This window comes from Macaca mulatta, chromosome 4 (genome assembly GCF_049350105.2).
Source record: "Macaca mulatta isolate MMU2019108-1 chromosome 4, T2T-MMU8v2.0, whole genome shotgun sequence".
NCBI classification, from domain to species: Eukaryota; Metazoa; Chordata; class Mammalia; order Primates; family Cercopithecidae; genus Macaca; species Macaca mulatta.
Window position 1 is genome coordinate 83,351,234 of NC_133409.1, and position 24,613 is coordinate 83,375,846.

Genomic DNA, 24,613 nt, shown 5'->3' on the forward strand with positions numbered 1-24,613 from the left:
TCTGAATCAAAAAATAATACTAATAAAGCAAATGTAGAAAATTGGAGAATGTATCTGAAGCTGGACTTTACAGATGAGTGCATCTAAACTTTGAATAATGTTTAGATTTTTTCAAAAATCTTTAACTTTTATTGTTAATCACTTTATTACATCAGATAAAATTAAATGTAATAACATTTTTGCTCTCATTCAACTATATATATTTCATTCATATATAAAAATATGTTCATATATAATATATACATATAGACACACACAAACAAATCTAAAAGCAAAGAATTTCAAATCATTTTTATCAGTATAATGTGATATATAAGGTATTACAACTCTCAAACAGAGCTGTAACTGAGAGCTGTAGTGTGGTATTAACTGAAACTAAATGTTCTTCCAAGTTTGGCATGTTACATTGTCATTGAATTCTTCCTTAACGGTGATCTATTTCATTATAATACAATGTGCAACTTTACTTACATATTTAGATGAACACTTGTGGATTACATTCACCTTTTTTTCCTCCTCTACAATATTTCTTCCCAATAAACATCAGAGTACTTGATGCTAAATAGATTTTAGATGAAATGAATATTGACCCGAAGTCTAGATGAACATGCATATTGACCCGAAGTAGTAGTTTTCCCTTTTGAAGTGGTTACCTAGATGATCTAAAATTTATATGTACATCTATATAATTACTGAAAAGCCTCACAAAATTTAAACATTTCATGAAGAATTTACAAAATCCCTAAAGATATGTATACTGATGATCCTGCTGGGTTCATGAAACACAGTTGGAGAATCACAGGAGATGACAAATCTAAAATGAGACAATCTTCGAATTCTAAATCTAGCTCTCACTACTGATGTGATCAAGAAAATGTTAAATAACCTTTATAAGACTTATTTTGTTCATATGTACAGTGGGTAGAAATAGTAATACTACCTACCCAAGAAGACCAAGTTGTTTGCCGTACTCCCTTATATTCATTGTACTTAAAATGTTAGCTGTTATGTTAGTTGTTCTATATCCTCATCTCTGAGAAGAAAGGATGAGGATTGGCCGGCAAGACTATAGACAGTACTAAAGAAGTTGTATCGAGCTAGCCTGGATTATAGACTTATTTAAACTGGAGAAGCTTAAATTCTGCTACATTCTAAACTAATGGATTTTTAAAAGTTCACAGTACATGCTGTAGATTTCAATAGTGTCCTAACCTTTACCAAGACTCCACGTAAAATGTTGCGTGAAGCAAAGGGTTGATACTTTCTATATATATATATATATATATATATATATATATTTTTTTTTTTTTTTTTTTTTGAGACAGAGTCTCACTGTGTCGCCCAGGCTGGAATGCAGTGGCTGGATCTCAGCTCACTGCAAGCTCCGCCTCCTGGGTTTACGCCATTCTCCTGCCTCAGCCTCCAAGTAGCTGGGATTACAGGCGCCCGCCACCTCGCCCGGCTAGTTTTTTGTATTTTTTAGTAGAGACGGGGTTTCACCGGGTTAGCCAGGATGGTCTCGATCTCCTGACCTTGTGATCCACCCGTCTCGGCCTCCCAAAGTGCTGGGATTACAGGCTTGAGCCACCGCGCCCGGCTCAATATTTTTAATATACTTCTCCTCATCTGTGTTTTTCCAGTTATTTTTATTCCCCCAATTGATTGCCCATCTAGCTCCAAAATAAGTCTTTGTATTATTTGAACTATGAAGAAATTATTACAGACTTCAGTCAATCATTAAATCAATATTGATTACTTCAGCCCACTCTACTCCATGAATGTGGTGTTATTTCAAAACCAAATAAAGTAATTGTATTAAGACAGTTTATATTGTAAAGGCCTTTAATTGTAAAGGGCCAAAGAGTCACCCATGGTGTCATTGTTTATTGACAGCTTACTAATCTGATAAGATTTCTGTTGGCAGAATATAAAAGGGATATATTTGAACATGGGCCTTCCTGGGATTTGCTATCACCACAGTTTCCGTCCCATTCAGTTACCAGGATCTAGACATTTTATTTTCCTTATAAATGCCAAATTCATTATCTTTAGTATCTATTCCTTCAAAAAATAATAAAACACAGATATGACATGTGAGAGTTGATGAGTCGGTGCAAGGTCTAAATCTAAAGACCAGAAATGTCACAAATTTGTTTTATTTTTGGTTCCATGTCCTTTCTTCAAATTAACACAGCATCATACACATATCAGAAAAATAATATATGGATGTAAATTAATCTAAATTAATTGTACAATCACAAACATTTACTTTATGGTAGATAAAAAGATCTTACAAATGACCATGAACAGAGCTCAAATGCAGAATATTCCTGAGTGCATAATGACATCCCACGAGTGCTATGAGAATTAATGAGTTAAAAGTGATTTGAAATATTTTGATGAGAAATGTCATTAAGTTCTTTATAATCTCAACTTTTTAATTAAATTTCCCAAGGAATATCATTTTATTGCTGTCAAATTCAAGTACAGAGTGTCCTTCCAATGTGACCTACAGTATAGAATTAAAGCTTTTACCTCTGGAAATTACAGACAGTAAAGGGTGTTTTTGTTGTTGTTGTTGTTGTTGTTTTGTTTTGTTTTGTTTTGTTTTTTCAAAGTTAAATATTTAAGATTAAAATCTGAAAAAAAGGGGCGTTTCTTTACCCAGAAAAAAAAATGATTTTAATCCATTTTAGAACGTGGACCTTACCTGAGACGAGGCTGCTAAAATATCAAAATACATAAAGATCATTGAATACAGTATTTAACAATTTACAAAACAGTGAAAATATAATTTCTAGGTAGAAACTAAACAAATGCCTGACATGAAACTCAGCTGAAGTAACTGATGTGCAAACATTGAATTTGTGTAGTTCAATAGTAGAAGAGATCTCTAGGGAGGAAATAGTTATTAAAACCTTTGTGAAAAAGACATTTCCACATTTTAAGATATATATAAGGCAAATAATGAGTTTCTTTGTGGTGTTTTCAGCCCAAGATACATTTATATGAATGGCACATTCAGTGATCATAGCAATTGTAATTTTATAAAATATACGAGAAAGCTAAAATTTAAATTATACTTAAAATTATACTTATTTTATTGGTACCAGTACTAATTTTCATAATTCATAGAATTTAGAACAATCTAGGCAACAATATAAAGTAGCATTAAATAGCTTGGTTATGTCATTTAGTGAGTTTCTTCTTCAATTTCTTCACTAAGAGGTACTTCAAATTATCTATTAAAAATCACCAAAACAACATCATCCATCAAGTCAGAAGTCTGTCTAAAATTAATACGATTATGATTTAAAATATTGTAAGTTTTAACTGATAAAATGGATAACATTGAATATGTTAATAAATTTTGTTTGCTACCTTTTTAAGCTTTTTCTATAAATTTTTTTTTTTTTTTTTTGAGACAGAGTTTTGCTCTTGTTGCCCAGACTGGAATGCAGTGGCATGATCTTGGCTCACTGCAACCTCTGCCTCCTGGGTTCAAGTGATTCTCCTACCTCAGCCTCTGAGTAGCTGGGATTACAAGCATGCGCCACCAAGTCCGACTGATTTTGTATTTCTAGTAGAGACAGGGTTTCTCCATGTTGGTCGGGCTGATTCGCCCACCTCAGCCTCCAAGAGTGCTGGAACTACAGGTGTGAGCCACTGCACCCGGCCTTTTTTTAAAATTTTACTTTAAGATCTGGAATATAGGTACAGAATGTGTGGTTTTGTTACAAAGATATATATGTGCCAAGGTGGTTAGATGCACCTATCAAACCATCATCTAGGTTTTATGTCCCACATGTATTAGGTATTTGTCCTAATGCTTTCCCTCCCCTTGTTCCCTAACCCCTAACAGGCCCCGGTGTGTACTGTTCCCCAGCCTGTGTGTGTTTTTATTGTTCAACTCCCACTATGAGTGAGAATGTTCAGTGTTTTCTGTTCCTGTGTTAGTTTGCTGAGGGTGATGGTTTCCAGCTTCATCCATGCCCCTGCAAGGTACATAATCTCATTCTGTTTTATGGCTGCATAGTATTCCATGGTGTATATGTACTATATTTTCTTTATCCAGTGTATCGTTGATGGGCATTTGGGTTGGTTCTATGCCTTAGCTATTGTAAATAGTGAGCAATAAACATACATGTGCAAGTGTCTTTATAGTAGAATGATTTATAATCCTTTGAGTATATACCCAGTAATGGGATTGCTGGGTCAAATGGTATTTCTAGTTCTAGATCCTTGAGGAATCGTCACACTTCTTCCACAATGGTTGAACTAATTTATACTCCCACCAACAGTGTAAAAGCATTCCTATCTCTCCACAGCCTCCCTGGCATCTATTGTTTCTTGACTTTTTAATAATCACCATTCTGACTGGCGTGAGATGGTATCTCATTGTGGTTTTGATTTGCATTTCTCTAATGATCGATGATGATGAACTTTTGTCCATACGTTTCTTGGCCATATAAATGTCTTCTTTTAAGAAGTGTCTGTTCCTATGCTTTGCCCACTTTTTCATGGGGTTGTTTGCTATTTTCTTGTAAATTTGTTTAGGTCCTTGTAGATTCCGAATGTTAGACCTTTGTCAGCTGGGTAGCTTGAAAAATTTTTCACCCATTCTGTAGGTTGCCTGTTGACTCTAGTGCTAGTTTCTTTTGTTGTGCAGAAGCTCTTTAGTTTAATTAGATCCCATTTGTCAGTTTTGGCTTTTATTGTAGTTGCTTTTGGTGTTTTCTTCATAAGGTCTATGCTCATGCCTATGCCCTAAATGGTACTGCCTAGGTTTTCTTCTAGGGTTTTTATGGTTTTGAGTTTTACATTTAAGTCTTTAATCCATCTTGAGTTAATTTTTGTATAAGGTCAGCAGAAGGGGTCAATTTTTTTTTTCTTCATATGGATAGACAATTTTCCTAGCACCATTTATTAAATAAGGAATACTTTCCCCATTGCTTATTTTTGTCAGCTTTGTCAAAGATCAGATATTTGCAGATGTGTGGTGTTATTTCTGAGATCTCTGTTTTGTACCATGGTAGTGGTACGAAAACAGATATTGGTTTATATGTCTGTTTTGGTACTGTTACCATGCTGTTTTGGTTACTGTAGCCTTATAGTGTAGTTTGAAGTCAGGTAATGTGATGCCTCCAGGTTTGTTTTTTTTTTGTTTTGTTTTTTGTTTTTTTTTTTTTTTTGCTTAGAATTGCCTTGGCTCTTTTTTGGTTCCGTATGAAATTTGAAGAATTTTTTCTAACTCTATGAAGAAAGTCAATGGTAGTTTGATGGAAATAGCATTTAATCTATAAGATACTTTGGGCAGTATGGCCATTTTCATTACATTGATTCTTCCTATCCATGAGGACGGAATGTTTTTCCATTTGTTTGTCTCCTCTCTTGTTTCATTAAGCAGTGGTTTGTAGTTCTTCTTGAAGAGGTTCTTCACATCTCTTGTAAGCTGTATTTCTAGATATTTTATTCTCTTTGTAGCAATTGTGAATGGGAGTTCATTCATGATTTGGCTCTCTTCTTGTCGAGTGCTGGTGTATAGGAATGCTTGTAATTTTTGCACATTGATTTTGTATCCTGAGATGTTCCTGAAGTTACTTATCAGCTTAAGGAGTTTTGGGGCTGAGACAATTGAGACCATGGTGCTTTCTAACTATAGAATCATGTAATCTGCAAATAGAGACAATTTGACTTCCTATCTTCCTATTCAAATGCCCTTTATTTCTTTCTCTTACCTGATTGTCTTAGCCAGAATTTCCAATATTATGTTGAATAAGAGTGATGAGAGATGGCATCCTTGTCTTGGGCCTGTTTTCAAAAGGAATGCTTCCAGCTTTTGCCCATTCAGTGTGATATTAGTTATGGGTTTGTCATAAATAGCTCTTATTATTTTGAGATGTGTTCCATCAATACCTAGTTTATTGAGAGTTTTTAACATGAAAGGATGTTGAATTTTATCAGAGGCTTTGTTTGTTTGTTTGTTTGTTTTTTGTTTTTTGCATTTATTGAGATAATCATGTGGTTTTTTTTGTCACTGTTACTGTTTATGTGATGGATTATGTTTGTGATTTTCAATACTAAACTAGTCTTGCATCCCAGGGATGATGCCAACTTGATCGTGGTAGACAAACTTTTTGATATGCTGCTGAATTCAGTTTGTCAGTATTTTGTTGAGGATATTTGCATTGATGTTCATCAGGGATATTGGCCTGAATTTTGTTGTTGTTGTTGTTGTGTCTCTGCCAAGTTTTGGTATCAGGATGATGCTGGGTTCCTGAAATGAGTTAGGGAGGAGTCCCTCCTTTTCAATTGTTTGGAATAGTTTCAGTAGGAATGGTACTAGCTACTCTGGCCTTGGGGTCTTTTTAGTTGATGTGTTTTCAATACTGCCTCAATTTCAGAAATTGCTATTGGTCTATTCAGAGATTCTCCTTCTTCCTGGTTTAGTCTTGGGAGGGTATATGTGTCTGGAAATTTAGCCATTTCTTCTAGATGTTCCAGTTTATTTACATAAATGTGTTTATAGTATTCTCTGATGGTAATTTGTTTTTCTGTGGGGTCAGAGGTGATATTCCCTTTTTTACTTTTATTATGTCTATTTGATTCTTCTCTCTTTTCTTCTTTATTAGTCTTGCTAGTGGTCTATTTTGTTATTTAAAAAAAACAAAAAACACTCCTAGATTCATTGATTATTTTAAGGGTTTTTTGTGTCTTTTTCTCTTTCAGTTCTGTTCTGATCTTAGTTATTTCTTATCTTTCCTAGCTTTTGAATTTCTTTGCTCCTGCTTCTTTAGCTCTTTTAATTGTGATATTAAAGTGTTGATTTGAGATCTTTCCAGCGTTCTGACATGGGCATTCCGTGCTATAAATTTCACTCTTAGCATTTCTTTAACTGTGTCACAGTAGTATCTTGTCTCTTTGTTCTCATTGGTTTCAAAGAACTTCTTGATTTCTGCCTTAATTTCGTTATTTACCCAGGAGTCATTCAGGAGCAGGTTGTTCAATTTCCATGTCGTTATGTATTTTTGAGTGAGTTGCTTAATCTTGAGTTCTAATTTGAGTACACTGTGGTCTGCCTGTTTGCTATGATTTCGATTCTTTTGCACTTGCTGAGGAGTATTTTACTTTCAATTCTGTGGTTCATTTTATAATAAGTGCTATGTGGCACTGAGAAGAATGCATATTCTGTTGATTTGGCATGGAGATTTCTATAGATGTCTATTAAACCCAATTGATCCATAGCTGAGTTCCAGTTCTGAATATCCTTGTTAATTTTCTGTCTCATCGATCTATCTAATATTGACAGGAGGTTATTAAAGTCTGTCATTATTATTGAATGGGAGTCTAAGTCTCTTTGTAGGTCTCTAAGAACTTGTTTTATGCATCTGGGTGCTCCTGTATTGGGTGCATATATATTTAGGATAGTTAGCTCTTCTTGTTGCACCGATCCCTTTACCATTATGTAATGCCCTTCTTTGTCCTTTTTGTGTTTGTTGGTTTAAAATCTGTTTAATTAGACTAGCATTGTCACTCCTGCTTTTTTTTTTTTTTGGCTTTCCATTTGCTTGGTAAATTTTTCTCCATCACTTTATTTTGAGTGTATGTGTGTCTTTGCATGTGAGATGGGTCTCCTGAATACAGCATACCAGTGGATCTTGACTCTTTATCCAATTTGCCAGTCTGCATCATTTAATTGGGGCATTTATCCCATTTACTTTAAAGGTGAATATTGTTATGTGCGAATTTGATCCCATCATCATGATGATAGTTGGTTATTTTGCACACTAGCTGATATAGTGTCGTTGGTCTTTGTAGAGTCATTTGTCTTCATATTTTGGTGTGTTTTTACAGTGGCTGCTACTGGTTTTTCCTTTCCATATTTAGTGCTTCCCTCAGAAGCTCTTACAAGGCAGGCTTGGTGGTGGTGAAATCCCTTAGCATTTGCTTGTCTGGAAAGGAATTTATTTCTCTTTTGCTTATGAAGCTTAGTTTGTCTGTATATGAAATTCTAGGCTGACAATTATTTTCTTTAAGAAATTTATTTTCTTTAATCACCATCAGAGAAATGCAGATCATAGAAATGCAAATCAAAACCACAATGAGACACCATCTCACACCAGTTAGAATGGCAATCATTAAAAAATCAGGAAACAACAGGTGCTGGAGAGGATGTGGAGAAATAGGAACACTTTTACACTGTTGGTGGGACTGTAAACTAGTTCAACCATTGTGGAAAACAGTGTGGCAATTCCTCAAGGATCTAGAACTAGAAATACCATTTGACCCAGCCATCCCATTACTGGGTATATACCCAAAAGATTATAAATCATGCTGCTATAAAGACACATGCACACGTACGTTTATTGCAGCACTATTCACAATAGCAAAGACTTGGAATCAACCCAAATGTCCATCAGTGACAGACTGGATTAAGAAAATGTGGCACATATACACCATGGAATACTATGCAGCCATAAAAAAGGATGAGTTTGTGTCTTTTGTAGGGACATGGATGCAGCTGGAAACCACCATTCTCAGCAAACTATTGCAAGAACAGAAAATCAAACATCGCATGTTCTCACTTATAGGTGGGAACTGAACAATGAGATCACTTGGACACAGGAAGGGGAACATCACACATCGGGGCCTATTGTGGGGAGGGGGGAGGGGGTAAGGATAGCATTAGGAGATATACCTAATGTAAATGATGAATTAATGGGTGCAGCACACCAACATGGCACATGTATACATATGTAACAAACCTGCATGTTGTGCACATGTACCCTAGAACTTAAAGTATCATAATAATAATAAAAAAAAGAATGTTGAATGTTGGCCCCCACTCTCTTCTGACTTGTAATGTTTCTCCTGAAAGATCCACTGTTACTCTGATGGGCTTCCCTTTGTAGGTGACCTGGCCTTTCTTTCTGGCTGCCCTTAACATTTTTTCCTCCACTTCCATACTGGAGAATCTGATGACTACATATCTTCTGGTTGATTTTCTCATAGAGTATCTTTGTCGTGTTCTCTGTATTTCCTGAATTTGAATGTTGGCCTGTCTTGCATGGTTGGGGAAGTTCTCCTAGATAATATCTTAAAGTCTGTTTTCCAACCTGGTTTCATTCTTCTCATCTCTTTCAGATATGCCAAGCAATCACAGATTTGGTCATTTTACATAATCCTATATTTCTTGGAGGCTTTGTTTGCTCGTTTTCATTCTTTTTTCTCTAATCTTGTCTGCATGCCTTATTTCAGCAAGGTGATCTTCAAACTCTGATATCCTTTCTTCCTCTTGATCAATTCGCCTATTGATACTTGTGTTTGCATCACAAAGTTATCTTGCTGTGTTTTTTAGCTTCATCAGGTCACTTGTGTTCCTCTCTAAACTGGTTTTTCTAGATAGCAACTCCTGTAACCTTTTATCAAGTTTCTTAGTTTCTTTACATTGAGTTAGAACATGCTCCTTTAGCTCCAGGGAGTTTGATATTACTCATTTTCTGAAACCTACTTCTGTCAATTTGTCTGTCTCATTCTCTGTCCAGTTTTGTGGCCATGTTGGAGAAGTTTTGCCATCATTTGGAGGAGGAGAGTCATTCTGGCTTTTGGAATTTTCACCATTTTTGCATTGGGTTTTCCTCATCTTCATGGATTGATCTACCTTTGATCTTTGAGGCTGATAACATTTGTATAGAATTTTTTTGGGGGGGGGAGTGTTTTTTGTTGATGTTGTTGTTGTTGTTGTTGCTTTTCTTTTGTTAGTTTTACTTCTAACAGTCAGGTCCCTCTCCTGCAGGTCTGCTGCAGTTTGCTGGGTCCACCCAGACCCTTTTTGCCTGGGTATCACCAGTGAAGGCTGCAGGACAGCAAAGATTGCTCCCTGCTCCTTCCTATGGAAGCTTTGTCCCAGAGGACAAAGGATAGTTAGGATAGTTGGCTCTTCTTGTTGCAGCCTGGTGCCAGCTGGAGCTCTCCTGTATGAGATGTCTGTCAACCCCTGTTGGGATGTCTCTCCCAGTCGGGAGGCACAGGGATCGAGGACTTGCTTAAGGAAGCAGTCTGTCCCTTAGCAGAGCCAGTGCACTGTGCTGGGAGAATCCCTCTTCTCAGCATCGGCTGCTCTCTTCAGAGCTGGCAGACAGGAAAGATGAAGTTCACTGAACCTGAGACTGCAGTTGTCCCTCCTGCCAGGTGCTCTGTCCCAGGGAGATGAGAGCTTTGTCTGTGAGAGCTCCGACTGGAGCTGCCAGGTTTTCTGCAGAAATGCCCTGCCCAGTGAAGACAAATCTAGTGGAACAGTCTGGCCACAGTCACTTTGCTGCACTGTGGTGAATTCTGCCAATTCCAAACCTCCCAGTCTCCTTAGAACTGTCAGGGGAAAAACACCTACTAAAGCCACAGTAATGGCAGACCACCCTCCCCACACCAAGCTCGATCCTCCCAGACCCACTCCAGATTCTTTTGCCAGCAGTGAGAATTTCAAGCCAGTTGTTCTTAGCTTGCTGGGCTCCATGGGAGTGAAACCCACTGAGCAAGACCACTTGGTTCCCTGGCTTCAGCTCCCTTTCCAGGGAAGTAAATTGTTCTTCTGTCTCACTGCAGTTTCAGGCATTGCTGGAGTATGGAAAAAACTACTGCAACTCAGTCCCTACCCAGTCACCCAGTTTTTTGTGACTGAAACCCAGGGCCCTGGTGGTGTAGGCTCACGAGGGAATCCCCTGATCTGTGGATTGCAAAAATCCGTGGGAAAAGTGTAGTACCGTGGGTGGGTAGTGCAGTCTCTCACTGCTTCCCTTGGCTTGGGGAGGGAAGTCCTCTGGCACCCTGCACTTCCCAGGTGAAGTGACAGCCCACCCTGCTTCTGCTCACTTTCCGTGGGTTGCACCCACTGCTTAACCAGTCCCAATGAGAGGAACTGGGTACCTCAGTTGGAAATGCAGAAATTGTCTGCTTTCTGTATTGGTCTTGCTGGGAGCTGCAGTCCAGAGCTGTTTCTATTCAGCCATCTTGCCTCTGCCCCCCCAAAATTTTACTTTTCTTATTGGCATATTTTATTTTAAATGATGGAGTCAGAAAAGTGGTATATTGTCTTAGTGGCTTGATGAGGGAGAAAAATGCCTTCAAAGCATTGAATCGATTCAAACATTTGAACTCTGGCTTCAGACCTATGTCTGTGCTAACAGATAATTTATGTAACTTATACGAACCTTATCTATCAAATATCAATGGAAGCATTTAACCATATAAAAGGGATTTATGTACTTTAATATTCATACTATTTGGACAGTCAGGGTTAAACATTTACTTTTGACACATTAAAGGGCTATAAAAATATGACTTTATGTAATTTCATGCTATGTGTAGAAAATCTAAAGATTTTTGTTACCATCTTCCCCAATAATAAGGTGCTGAAGTTTTTCTGTTACTAGATACATTTGTATCAGAATATCGTGTGACTAAGTTCTGTCCCAAAGAATATGGGAAGTAATATATGGCATTTCTGGGCCCCAAAGTAGTCTGTAGTGCTCGTCCCTAAATACTCTTCCTATCTGCAGGTTAAACACATAGAAGGAGGAGGCTCCACAAGTGAAATAATCACATGAGAAAAGGAGTCAAGATCACTAAGTGGCTATGTCCTGAAAACTCTCTAAACTGTATGTGACTGAGGCTTACGTGAGATATTTCTATTTCATAAAATTTCTGAATATTAGGTATTGATTTTATAATGGTCTATCTATACTAATACAAGAGCTAACTCATGGTTTCTTTCTCCAGCTTCTATGCTTCTATCATCTCAATGGCTTTCATAGTCATAAGGATGGTGAATAGATGGAAGGGTTGGCCTTGGTAAGCCTAAAGTTCATGAATAATCCCCAAGATTTCAGAGGGAAATAGAAATGTTTTGGGGCATTGGTAAACATTTCTAAGAATGATTTTGTAATAATTTTATACAATATTATTTTATTGTAAGTGGAAATTTTTCTTAATTTTCTTTTTAGATGCTCACTGATATTGTACAGAAATGCAACTGATTTTCATATGTTGAATTTGTTTCCCATAAGTTTATGGAAATCATTTATTAGTTCTAACAGGTTTGTGTGTGTGTGTGTGTGTGCATCTTTAATATTTTCTACGTATAAAATCTTGTCATCTGTAAACATAAATAATTTAGTTTTTCTTGCTTATTTGGATGCATTTTATTTCTTTTATTGTCTATTTATTTTGGCTAGGATTTCCTGTACTATGAGAGAGTGAGCATCAGAAATTAAAACAGAATAATACTGGCATAAATACAGAAAGACAGGCACATAGTAATGGAACAGAATAGAGGGCTCAGAAATAAACACACACATATGGTAAACTAATCTTTGGTCAGGGTACCAAGGATACACAAAAGATAAAGATAGTCTCTTCAATAAATGTTGTTGGGAAAAGTGGATATTTGCATGCAAAAGAATAAAACTGAACTGCTATCTTACACTGTACATAAAATTTAACTAAAAATGGATTAAAGACTTAAACATAAAACTCCTAGAAGAAAACACAAGGGAAAAACTTCTTAACATTGGCCCTACAATGATTTATGAATATGACACCAAAAGCACAAGCAATAAAAGCAAAAATAGATGAGTGAGGATATATCAAACTAAAAAGCTTCCCTACAGCAAAGGAAACAATCAACAGCAGAAAAAGAAAAACATGAAATGGGAAAAAAAATTTGCAAACCATATGTTTGATAAAGGATTAACAGTTAAAATATGTAAGACACTTCTCTACAGCTTAATAGAATACAAACAAACAACCTGGTTTAAAAATGGGCAAAGGGCTTGAATAGATATTACTTCATAGAAGATATAGAATGACCAACAGTTATAAAAAGATGCTCCCTATCACTAATCACTGGGGAAATGTAAATCAATAGCACAACGAGCTCTCATCTCACACTCATTAGAATAGCTGTTATCAAAGTAGTGTTATCAAAGATATGAAGAAAGTCAAACCATTTACACTGTCGTTGGAAATATAAAATGTTGAAACTTCTGTGGAAAAGAGTATGGAGTTCCTCAAAAAATTAAAAATAGAACTACCGTATGATCTAACAATTCTGCTTCTGGGTATGTATTCAAGGAAACTAAAACCAGAATCTCAAAGAGGTATCTGTACTCCCATATTAATTATAGCATTATTTACATAAAAAAGATATGGAAGCAACATAAATGTTCATGGCAGAAGTATGGATACAGAAAATTTGGAATATATGTACAGTGGAATATTTTTCAGCATTATAAATGCAGGAATTCCTGCCATTTGTGACAACATGGATGAACTTCAAGACATCATGCTAAGTAAAATAAACCAGTAATGGTAAAACAAACACCATATGATGCCACTTCTATGATAACTTTGAAATACTCAAACAAATAGATGGATATAATAGAAAGGTGACTGCCGGAGGGTGGAAGGAGGTGGAAGGAGAAGGAAATAGGGTAATATTACATAAAGAGTACAACGTTTCACTTATGCAAGATGAATAAATCCTAAAGGTCTACTATGAAGCATAGTGTCTATAGTTAACAATATTGTATTGTATATATAAAGATTACTAAGACTGTGGATCTTAAGTATTCTAATCACACACAAAATAATAATAACAATAAATAAACAGGGTGTAAACAGATGATAGATATGTTTATGGCATCGATTTGGGCCATGGTTTCATAGGTTTACACTTATCTGTGGACTCATCAAGTTGTATAAACTAAATATGTATGGCTGTATGGCTTTTTGGATTTCAATCATACCTCAATGAAAGAGTTTAAAAGTAAAGTATCCACTCAAATAATATGCATAGCCACCAAATATCCAAAAGACTTTGACTACATAGATTATATTATAATATTGTTAATTATATGAATAATTAATAATAACTTCGTAATTTAAAATCATCTACCCTTGTTAAAGAGAAGGTAGAAGTAAAACATAGAATTAGAAACTTTGATGGAGAATGGGCCTTCTTGTACTTAAATGGACACAGCTCAATACTTGATTTATTTTCCTGTAGAAAGAGTTTTTTAAAAAGACAAGTGAAATTTTATTAGAAAGACTAAATATAAATTATTACATATGATTTGCCTAAACACACACATACATACACACACACACACACACACAGAGAGAAAAATCCAAGTAGAAAAAGTCCTATTTAGCAATCTGAAAGTATGATTTTAGCAGAAATAATTCAGCGAAGATAGTAACCAAATACCTTTAAAAGGATTTAAGCAGACATTAAAAGACAGAGAAGCACAACTCACCACTTAGCAATTTTGCATCAAATTGTGTGAGGCAATATGCAGAAAACTGATAAGCAAATGAGTGAAAATAGTAAACAAATAAGAGTACACAGCTTAATACTTTTTTTCTGATAAAACTAGCCAAAGTATTCCCAATATGAAATTCCTCAGGTGCCTTCATGGAAGTATGCAGGTAAGCTTGAAAGTGAGAGGTGCTGAATGACCCAATGATAATCTGATTAGTACAAAAATGTGTCAATCATGGAACAATTCACCTGCTTTGGCTGTTATGTTAGTGAATTTCCCTTTAACAAAATAAAACATTGATGCATTTTTAATGTTAACATAAATTAATTTGCTTCTTAATTTGAGTAGAGAAATTCTTAATATGAAGTCACACTGTGAATAAAATATAACATTAAAGAATATAGTGTTAAGTACAATCGTTTATTTGTTTCAAGAATAAAATAATCTATTACTTTCTGAATAGTTTATATACCACCATTCTTTTAAGAGAACCTTCACACAACTTAACTGTATTCATTTCAAGGTGTTTACTGGGATATTCTTTAAAAGTAAAAGTGTTACACTGAACTTAAAATATGTCTTTGAATGTAATTTATCCAAATAAGTATTACATTATACAACATGAGAGGAGATGAAAATATGTGGTAGATTCAGACAATTGACTATTTTATTTGCTAAAAAGATACACATTTTTGATACACTTCATAACATGAATGAATATTCCAAATTTTAGGCTTGGTTAAAAAAGTTGGAACCAGAAGATTCCATATGGTATGCTTCTGAGGTATATGAGTATGGGTTGGTAAGGAAGGGCAGGAGGGAACATGGTTCAAAATTTTTATGGGCCGTTTTGTGAGAAAGAAGAAGTAGCTGGGCTTCTCTTGGATCTATAGCTGCTTCAGTGACCCTACTGGGCTTCCTAGCAGTGGCCTAGCAGAAAAATAAAAAAATATGTACATGTATTCAGGTAACCAGAGATAAGAATTATGAGCCCATTGAAATACCATCGGAAGACGATGGAACAGTGCTGCTGCCCACGGTTGCAGTTCAGTTTCCAGGGGCATGTGGGCTTCCCTACAGGATTCCAGTGTCCAAGGGTATTAGGGGTGTCTGCTGGTAGAAGGAATTCTGCATGCCCCCAGTGCTGGCTGGGGAAATTTGATATATGTTGTCAACTATTCTGTAGATAACTACAGAAAAAGGGATAAGACAGATATTTCATTAGCCATAAAAGTGAAAAGAGCAGTCCCGAAAACATCTGCTTTAACAGTGTGGGTTTCCCATGGAAAACAACTGAACAGGATCTGAAAGAATATTGCAGTACCTTCAGAGAAATTCTTATGGTGTAGGTCAAGAAGGATCTCAGAACTGGCTATTCAAAGGGATTTGGCTTTGTTCATTTTATAAAATATGAAACCCAGGTGAAAGAATGTCACAGCAACATAAGACAGATAGATGATGATGTGGCTGTACGCTTCCTAATTCTAAGCAAACTCTGAATGAGATTTTGAGAAGCAAAAATATGTTTGTTAGGTGTTGTACAGAGAAGATGAATTCTGATAAGCTTCAGCAGTTCTTTTGTCATTGCAGAGAAGTGATAGATGTCTTCATTCCCAAACCACTCAGGAACTTTGCCTTTCTTACATTGCAGATGATTAGCTTGTGCAGTCTCTTTGTGGAGAGGAGTTGATTATTAAGGGAATCAGCATACATATATCCAATGCAAGTGTAAGCACAATATCAGTAGACAGAAAGAGGTGGAAGATTTGGTGGTAATCCAGGTATCTTTGGGAATCAGAGAGGTTTGGTAACTGTAGTGGGAGTGGAGCAGACCTGAGAAACAACCAAGGTAGAACATGGAGGGTGGAATGAACTACAGGGTCAGGCAGCGGTTTTAATTGAGACTTTAGCTCAAGCATGGATTCTAAGCCTTCGGGCTGAAAAATGCAGACATGGGGGTTATGGTTTGTTGGGATAGAATGGTGGGATTACAAATTTTTCTAAACTCATGGTAAGTATACATAAAATACATGTGTACTAAAAACTTTCAAATTTGGTTTGTCCAATGTGGAGTATATTCAGCAGTATTTTTAACATTTTTCTTTAAAAAAAAAAAGAGGAAGAGCTGGCCGGGCGTGGTGGCTCATGCCTGTAATCCCAGCACTTTGGGAGGCAGAGGCGGGTGGATCACGAGGTCAAGAGATCGAGACCATCCTGGCTAACACGGTGAAACCCCGTCTCTACTAAAAAATACAAAAAATTAGCCAGGTGTGGCAGCAGGCACCTGTAGTCCCAGCTACTCAGGAGGCTGAGGCAGGAGAATGGCGTGAACCCAGGAGGTGGAGCTTGCAGTGAGTTGAGATCAGGACACTGCATTCCAGCCTGGGCGACAGAGCAAGACTCTGTCTCAAAAAAAAAAAAAAAAAAGAAGAGCTAATGGGATTTTATAAGTTTTGTTACATGAAGGGTGGAAATATTGAGTGATTGAAAGTGAACTGCTGTTAGCCTGATTTGACAAATCAATAATATACAATTGATATCAAAAGGATTCCTCTGTAATATTTTATCCCTGGACATGTCAATTGTTTGCACATTCAAAATGGAAACTATCGATTAAACTGTATTATTTTCTTCTTGTTTTAATTTAAACCGCATCTTATGAATTTTTGTTCCTTAAGAAAACCTCTTTTGGAGAGATCATGGTGTCATGTGTTTGGTTCTTTTGTTTTTGTTTTTTTAACACTTGTTTCCCTCTGTTATGGTTTGGACGTGTCCTCACCCAAATCTCATCTTGAATTGTAGCTCCCACAATTTCCACATGTTATGGGAGGGACCCAGTGGGAGATAATTGAATCATGGGGGCAGTTTCCCCATACTGTTCTCAAAGTAGTGAACAAGTCTCACCAGATGAGATGGTTTTGTAAGGGGAAATCCCTTTTACTTGTTTTCATTCTTTCTTGCTACTGCCAGGTAAGAAGTGCCTTTAGCCTTCTGCCATGATTGTGAGCCCTCCCCAGCCACATGGAACTGTGAGTCTATTAAACTGCTTTTTCTTTATAAAATACTCAGTCTTGGGTATATCTATATCAGCAGCCTGAAAACAGATTAATACAGTAAATTGGTACCAGTAGAGTGGGGTGCTTCTGTGAAGATACCCAAATCTGTTACAGTGACTTTGGAACTGGGTAACAGAGAGATTGAAACAGTTTGGAGGACTCAGAAGAAGACAAGAAAACAGAAGAAAGTTTGGAATTTCCTAGAGATTTGTTGAATGGCTTTGACCAAAATACTAATAATGAGATGGACAATGAAATCCAGGCTGAGGTGGTCTCAGATGGAGATGAGGAACTTGTCGGGAAGTGGAGTAAAGGTGACTTGCTATTTTTTAGCAAAGAGACTGGTAGCATTTTGCCTCCGCCCTAGATATTTGTGAAACTTTGAACTTGAGGGAGATGACTTAGAGTATCTGGCAGAAGAAATTTCTAAGTACCAAAGCATTCAAGAAGTAACTTGGGTTCTGGTAAAAGCATTCAGCTTTAAAAGAGAAACACAGTATAAACATTTGGAAAATTTGCAGCCTGACCATGCAATAGAAAAAAGCACCCATTTTCTAAGGAAAAATTCAAGTCCCCTGAAGAAATTCACATAAGCAACGAGGTGTCAAATGTTAATCAACAAGACAATGGGAAAAATGTCTCCAGGGCATGTCAGAGCTATCTGTGGCAGCCCCTCTCATAATAGCCCAGAGGCCTAGGAGAAAAAAAAAAAAATGGTTTTGTGAGCTGGGCCCAGGACCCCCCTGCTGTGTACAGACTATGGACTTGGTGCCCTGCATCCCAGCCACTCTAGCCATGGCTAAAGGGGGCTAAGGTACAGCTTCAGAGGGTGCAAGTCACAAGCCTTGTCAGCTTCCATGTTGTGTTGAGCCTGTGGGTACACAGAAGCCAAGAGTTGGGGTTTGGGAACCTCTGCCTCGATTTCAGAGAATGTATGGGAACACATGGACGTCCAAGCACATGTTTGCTGCAGAGGTGGGGCTCTCATAAGAACCTCTGCTAGGGCAGTGTGGAAAGGAAATGTGGGAGGGAGTCCCACATTGAGTCCCTGCCGGGGCACTGCCTAGTAGAACTGTGAGGAGAGGGCCACCATCCTCCAGACCCCATAATGGTAGATCCACTGACAGCTTGCATTGTGCCCCTGGAAAAGCCACAGGCACTCAATGCCAGCCTGTGAAAGCAGCCTGGAGGGAGGCTGTACCCTGAAAAGCCACAGGGGTAGAGCTGAACAAGACCATGTGAACCCACCTTTTGCATCAGCTTGACCTGAATGTGAGACATGGAGTCAAAGGAGATCATTTTGGAGTTTTAATATTTGACTGCCCTGTTGGATTTTGGGCTTGCATGTGGCCTTTAGCCACTTTGTTTTGGCCCATTTTTCCAATTTGGAGTGGGTGGGTATATTTATCCAAATGCCTGTACCCCACTGTATGTAGGAAGTAACTAACTTGCTTTTGATTTTACAGGCTCATAGGCCAAAGGGACTTGCCTTGTCTTGGATGAGACTTTGGACTGTGGACTTTTAAGTTAATGCTGAAATTAGTGAAGACTTTGGAGGACTGCTGGGAAAGCATGATTGGTTTTGAAATGTAAGAATTGAGATTTGAGAAAGGCAAGGTGTAGAATGATATGGTTTGACTGTGTCTCCAACCAAATCTCACCTTGAACTGTCACTCCCATAATTCCTACATGTTGTGGGCAGGACCCAGTGGGAGATATTTGAATCACAGGGCAGTTTTTCCCATCGTGTTGTGGAGGTAGTGAATATGTCTCACCAGATCTAAAGGTTTTATAAGGGGAAAATTCTTTAGCTTGGTTTCATTCTCTCTTGCTGCCTACCATGTAAGAAGTGTCTTTTACCTTTTGCCATGATTGTGAGGCATCCTCAGCCCTGTGGAACTGTCCATTAAATATCTTTTTATAAATAATCCACACTTGGGTATGTCTTTATCAGCCATATGAAAATGAACTATTACACCCTTATATACAAAAGTTCAATATGAAGCCTTCATTTAATCTCTGCAGTTAATCTCATTTCAAATTTTTCTGGAGGAAGTACTTCATTGAAGGTAGTACTATACATTTTCTGCCATAGGTATACTTCTGTTTACACACTTTCTCATTCAATAATTTGTCATCGTGCATCACAGGCTGCATCTCTGACAGTGGGTGTCCCATTTTTATCCATTACTGTTTATTTCATGGAGTTGTATCAATGTTATGGATGCAAGGCTCTGACATGGAAGCAGAAAGCTTTTTGAAGTTTTGCAACTTTGTGTGTGATTGATGGTGGTGCCAAGGCATGAAAAGCTAGTATGAGCAAGAAAAGGAGAGCACATGCAAAGACTTAGTGGAGCATAATGGATACTTTTTAACTTGGCAAGATATGTATCTCTAACTTGTGGCTTTGTTGAGAGAGTGTGCAGAAAGCAATGATAGCAAATAATATATGAATATGTTTTGTGTTCAAAGGACATCCACATCTGTTGGAAAACTTTAAGTGAAACTTAAACTTAAAGTGACTTTTGTTCTTATATAAACCACATTAGTTGAATGTGATAAGTGAAACCATACGTGTATTCCCCCTACCCCTTTGTCAAGTTCTGTGAATGCTATATGGTGTGTGTTCCTTTCTATTACTGATATGTAATTTTGTTAATGCGAACTGAAGCTGTTGGGAGAACACTGAGAACATGGACTGAGTTTGTGTGCTTTGCAGGAGTACTTGGAAGTGAGTGAGGTCAGGCATCTCAAAAAAGGGTTGAAGTTCTAATGTCTGTTAACTACCCATAATATTGGTGCTTGCTGCAGTTCTGTGTCCCGTGCTTGGATGCTTTTTATAAGAATTGTCAATGTTGAAAATGCTTAAATAAAACTGATTTAAATAAGAAATAAAATATTTATGGATACATAATAGTTCTACATTTTTGGGGGTACATGTGATATTTTGATACAATCATGTGTAATAATTAAATTAGGGTAATTGGGATATCCACCACCTCAAATATTTATCATTTATTTGTGTTGGGAACATTCCCATTTTGCTTCTCTAGTTCTTTTGATATATACAATAAATTGTTGTTAACTGTGGATATCCTATTGTCTTATAAAACACTAGATATTGTTCTTTTTATTTCACTGTATATTTCTTAGTCGTTAACTAACTCCTCTTTATACCATTTTCCCACTACCCTTCCTCGCTTCTGGTAACCATCGTTCTACTTCCTACCTCCATAAGGTTAATCGTTTTAGCTCCCATATATGAGTGAAAATATGTGGTATTGGTCTCTGTGTGTGCCTGCATGATTTTACTGAACATAATATCTTCCAGTTCCATCCATGTGGCTGCAAATGACAGGATTTCCTTCTTTTTAGCTGAATAATATTTCATTGTGCATATGAACTACATTTTCTTTATCCATTCATCCACTGATGGACACTTTGTTTTATTCCATATCGTGTCTATTGTGAATAGTGCTGCAATAAACATTGGAGTGGAGATATTTATTTTATATGCAGAGGTAACATTTTATATTGTTATGAACTGAATTTTATTGAGTGTGGGTTACACAGACAAATGAGCATTTCAAACTTCATCTAAGAGCACACTGAAAATTTGTGCATTACACTTAATATATATAAGTGCTAATAAGAAATAAAGTGCACCCAACTAGAGTTGAACCTTGAACAACATGGGTATTAGGGTTGCTGAACTTATGTAGTCAAAAACCCACACATAACTTTTAATTTCCCAAAAGCTTAACTGCTGATAGTCTACTGATCACTGGAAGCCTTATTGAAAACAATAAAGTCAATTAACACAGATTTTGTATTTTATATGTAATATGCATTAACTGTATTCTTACAATTAAGTAAGCTGTAGAAATGTTGCTATAAAAATAAAAAAAGAAAATCATAAAAAGGAAAAAATATATTTACTGTTTATCAAGTTGAAGCAGATCACCATAAAGGCCTTCATCCTCATCATCTTCACACTGAGTAGGCCGAGGAGGAAGAGTAGAAGTTTTGGTCTTGTCTCAGATGTGGCAAAGGCAGAAGGAAATCCATGCCTAAGTTGTCCTGTACATTTCAAACCCATGTTGCTCAAGAAAAAAGTATTCATGTAAAGGAATGCTAAGTCATAAGCAAATACCTAAATGTAAAATGACTACAATCAAATATTACTCTAAGTTTGATACTCTCTGCAGTATTGTTTAGCAATCATAAAATTGCTGCATAGTGTGAGTTTGAGCAAATGAGTAATATTATTGAAGATAATAATATGTGGATTTCTCACCACTGGGAAGGGGAGGTGCAAATTGTTTTATAAAGGAGAAAAATCAGAACAAACTCTGAGATGTTGGTTTGGAATTATGAGAATTCCTGGCTTTAAACATAGATCCTTAAGTGTATGTATAACCTGCAAATAATTATATAAATGTATATGTGCATTTATAAACATATAATGTAAACCTACTTGATAGATAAATAGAGAAATTGAGAGATAGATAGTTTATAGATGATCTACACATAATCTGTAAATACTTTGCTGATAAAATGTAGAAGCAATAGTGTACAAGTAGCAATGAGCATCTTAGCATCATTGACTTATAAATATCATTCTAAAGTATGTAGTATCTGGCTCCTTAAAGATTTGAATGATTCCAGAACTGAGGCATAAAAGCATCTTACGAGTTAACAACAACTTGCTATTCCAGAAACTAAAAAGGAGGGCAAGTGAGGTAATGCACCTTTTCATTAACTAGACTTAACTATTCTGTAATGCATATATATTACATTATGTTGTACATAATAAATACATGCAATTTTATCCTCTGATTGAAAAAAATAAAATAAAAAATCAGGGAGCCAGCTTGAAGAGGCTTCCACTGGTCAGATATGGGACAAGTTAAGCCTTAAAATAGTGATAGTATTGGCTTATACTTTTTAATATTTTCTCTGGCCAGAGGATATGCAGTATTTCTTGCAATAGCTCCTACCTGTGCCAGTAATCAATATGACTGAATTATCAGCATCGAAAAGGAGGTGAAACACTTTCTTTTAACTTTTTTTTGGGGGGGATTAACATAGAAGAGCTCTGGTTCTTAATAGTCATTAACATACATGTTTAGTTGCTTTAACATTCCATATCACTGCAACCAAGTAATATACATATTTAAACTTTAAATCAACACTCACAATTTTAATTACATTATACAATTGTCTAGTGAGTTTTAAAAAAGAATTTTACTACAAAAGAAAAAAAAAAAGAATGAAAAGCCATTCCCGAAGTCATTTTTTCAAGCAGTCTTGGTAAAATGATAGAGAGTGTGTAATTAGAAGTCCTGGATTTGGGATTTGAGTCTGATACTTTAAAGAGCTCTGTGACATTGGAGAAATCATTTAATATCTAAAATTTATTATACCTCAAAATGTGGGCAATACAAATGGCAATCACGTCTATTATAACTCCATCCCAGAGTTTTTGTGAAAGTTGTTAGGAAGCTTTGCTTAGAACTGTGTGACCATGTATTACTTTAGCTCTCCTTCAAGGCTCCGGTAAAATCTCTCTGTCACCAATAGAATCTCACACTTATTCCAAAGTCTTCAATAAAATGCATAATTAGATATTAAATCACAAGAAAAATTCTTTGCTTTATTACAAACTCAAAGGAGCCATTGTAAAAGAAAACAAAAGCCCAAAGAAAAGTATTAATTAGTGGAGTCATGAGCTAAGCATTTAGCTCCTCAGTTTTTTTCTATTTATATTTTTGTGAGTGTATTACAAATTATTCATGCAAGAGTAATTGAATGGAAAAGAAAAATGTCCAAATATTTGTAGGATAGTTTTATACAGGAGCCCTAACGTGTGTTTATTACTCAGTATTTAAATGTTAAAAGCCAGTCACATTATTTCATTAAAAAGACACATAAACTCAAACCTACACCCATATCCCATTGGTGATTCATGTTTTATACCCAAATAAAACATGCTGTGATATACGCACTTGTCAATGAAACAATAAAGTACATTTTGTCATAATTCCCAGTGAAAAAACTATTTTTGAAATAGTTTCCATGCTGAAATGATAATATAACATCCTAATGTTATATTTTAGCAGATTTAAAATGAATACTCGGTACTCTCTCCATAGGATAATATAAATATAAATAAATGCAAATATAAATGGCTTATTCTAGTTCCACAGGTTTACAATGATTCCCAAGTGTCTCTTAAGATCATAACAATGTTATAGCCTAAAATTAGAAATTAATTTAAGCTTAGAATTACTGTATTTAAAAAATAGATATGTAAAACAGTACAAAGTTTTTCTATTTAGATTTGTAAAAATTGTGGATTTATAAGCATATATAATTCAGTTTATTTTTTTCTCTTTAGCATGAGTTTTATTATCAAAAAATTTGATTAAACAAAATTATTTCAAATTGTTTCATTCTGTCAGCAGTGGATATACTATAGCTCTTAAATCATTTATTCACAATTTGACAATTTAAAAAGTTCTGAAATTTTGAAGTTTTTATTTTAAAAGTTTGCATAAACTCATTTGGTGCTAAAAATTAAAATTTATTGACCTAAGCTATATGTAGTCTTTAAAAAAAATATCAAGCTCTTTGTATATTCACTAATTTGTTTCAGAAATATGAAAGCATTTGCTTATACAGTACTGCTCTCTGGAAGTATTTATGTAATCTATACTGTATTACTTTTTCCAACTCTAAAATATTCTGAATTTTTAAATACTTCATGCCCCAAGCTTTCTAAATAAGAAACTGTTAATTTTGATAATTTTTGCTTTCAGTTCAGAGTAATATTGCCATGCTAGGTTAGCATGATAAGAAATAATTTAGGTAGAAATAAGATATCCCTGCAGTTCAGAACGTTTATAAATATGATCTAGGTAAGTAACCTGATTTAAGAACAGTTAAAAGTCTATGTTATTTGATAGCGCCATCAAATTTAATTTCTTAGTTTTCTTTTTGCCCACTGTTTCCTTTTTATTCTTATTCATGTGGTCTTTCCATCTTTTGCACCTAATAATTTTCTTATTGTGTTTTAGACATCATTTACTTTTAAGCCTAATTGGAGGCATTGAATTATATTAGCTTTCTCTCGAGAGGCTTTATGCCTGCATCTACAAAGCCTCAAAGGGATTTAGGGAGTAGGTTCCTTCTTAGTCCTAGGGTGTTGCCCTTCAAGCTTTTCAACTCAAAGTATGA

General features: G+C 35.9%; 1 pseudogene; it reads left to right on the plus strand.

Moving 5' to 3' along the window:
* The first annotated feature begins 14,478 nt into the window (after nt 1-14,478).
* LOC100428837 (TAR DNA-binding protein 43 pseudogene) lies at nt 14,479-16,216 on the plus strand (annotated as a pseudogene).
* Nucleotides 16,217-24,613: the final 8,397 nt, after the last annotated feature.